Raw genomic sequence first — 1,869 nt, forward strand, 5'->3', positions numbered from 1 at the left:
TCTGACTGCCATTTAATGAAAATATCCATTATGCTTACATGAGTATAGAAAACCTATGTCCTGTACGACTACATCACTAGAAGTCTAGTAAGTTTTGGAATTTAAAAATTTCTATCAAACCTAAAAATCCTTAGGTTGGTCCATGAAGATTTTAAGATGGATAGGATACAGAGATAAGACTGTTAAATTTCCATAGCAATAAAGAGTTTTATCTTTTTTTTTCACAGAACTGAGAGGAACCAGTGAATAAAAAGGGATAGAATTGTATCAGTTCATAATGACTTGTTAACATGTTTGGAGCTGAATTAAACTGAAATAAGCTCATTCTAAGCTATTCTGGAGAACAGTCATTTAGAGTTAACCTCATAAAAAATAATAGGTCAGAGATCCTATAAAAGGTCCAAATAGTTATTTGGATCAGGGTAGTACTTATCAGTGCATTCTCTCACAATTTCCTGTGCTCATTTATGTTTTATTTCCTCAGGAACACACTCAGAAAATACAGTCCTTTAGGAACTTAAGTAATTCTTGTGAGTGAGAAAGTTCCCATATTAAAATAAGAAATAAATATTAACTGTAAAACTAACTTTTGATTTACACAATGATCCACAATAAAATTCTCTTGAGGGTAGACTCTCCTAGAGCATTTAAGTTATGAATACATTTTCAGAATCACTGCTATCATATAAAATAAACATGTAGTATTTGTTTCTAGGAATTTTCAAAACTTTTATTTTTTCATCAAAGGCACTGAAAAGGATAGACAAACGCCAGCAAACTTTTTACAGTAAAAATGCAAAGTTTATGAAGCTTTAACTTTGAATATCTCACAGATATTTCCATATCAACTTTCATGCCTCACATTTACAGTGTCAAAGAAATCAATCTATTCACCAGGTTTCATTTCAGCAAAGTATCATAACAATTCACCTTTAACCTAAAAACCAGTAACAATAAAGGCTATTGTTTCTACTTGAAAAATAAGAAATCTAATCAATAAAACAAAACCCTGAAATATCACTGACCTTGTTTAAGGACACAAGTAAGTCTGAAACTCCACTACCTTATTTCATGTAGTTATCACTTAGGCAACATTCAGACTGTAATACAGAAACTTAGAACCACCACTTCCCACTTATCTTTATATTTGAGTAGACTTAAATATCTAAGTGGATATTTGGGCCTAAGGAATAGCACTTTTCCAGCTTGTCTATCAAGTGAAGTATGTGGACCTTTCTTCAGTTGTGCATTTGTTAAGCTTTGTAATTTCTATAAAATGATTTCAACCCAATCCTAATTTGATTACTGTTTTTACTATTAACAAAATGTAACTGCAATTCGAGTTATACAAACTGGAACTCACTATCATGAAATACTTAGTAAAGGGTAAGTATACCTAATTTGAGCTTAGCACCTAGATACATTTAAAAACACAGTTTTGATTATCTCCAATGGAATGTTACCTATCTGGTGTAAGTCATGTAAGACTGAGAATACTAAATTACACATTAATTGCATACTTTTAATCTATATAGAGTACTATAAAAGAAGCATCCCATGTGCCAGGGATTTAGCTTAGTGGTTCTGCTACGGCCTGCCTTGCAAGCATAGCACCTAGATACATTTAAAAACACAGTTTTGATTATCTCCAATGGAATGTTACCTATCTGGTGTAAGTCATGTAAGACTGAGAATACTAAATTACACATTAATTGCATACTTTTAATCTATATAGAGTACTATAAAAGAAGCATCCCATGTGCCAGGGATTTAGCTTAGTGGTTCTGCTACGGCCTGCCTTGCAAGCACAAGGACCTGAGTTCCATCCCTGGTACAAAAAAAAAAAAAAAAAAAAAAAAAAAAAAAAAA

This window comes from Fukomys damarensis, unplaced genomic scaffold, assembly GCF_012274545.1.
Source record: "Fukomys damarensis isolate Sample0158 unplaced genomic scaffold, DMR_v1.0_HiC HiC_scaffold_24, whole genome shotgun sequence".
Classification (NCBI taxonomy): Eukaryota; Metazoa; Chordata; class Mammalia; order Rodentia; family Bathyergidae; genus Fukomys; species Fukomys damarensis.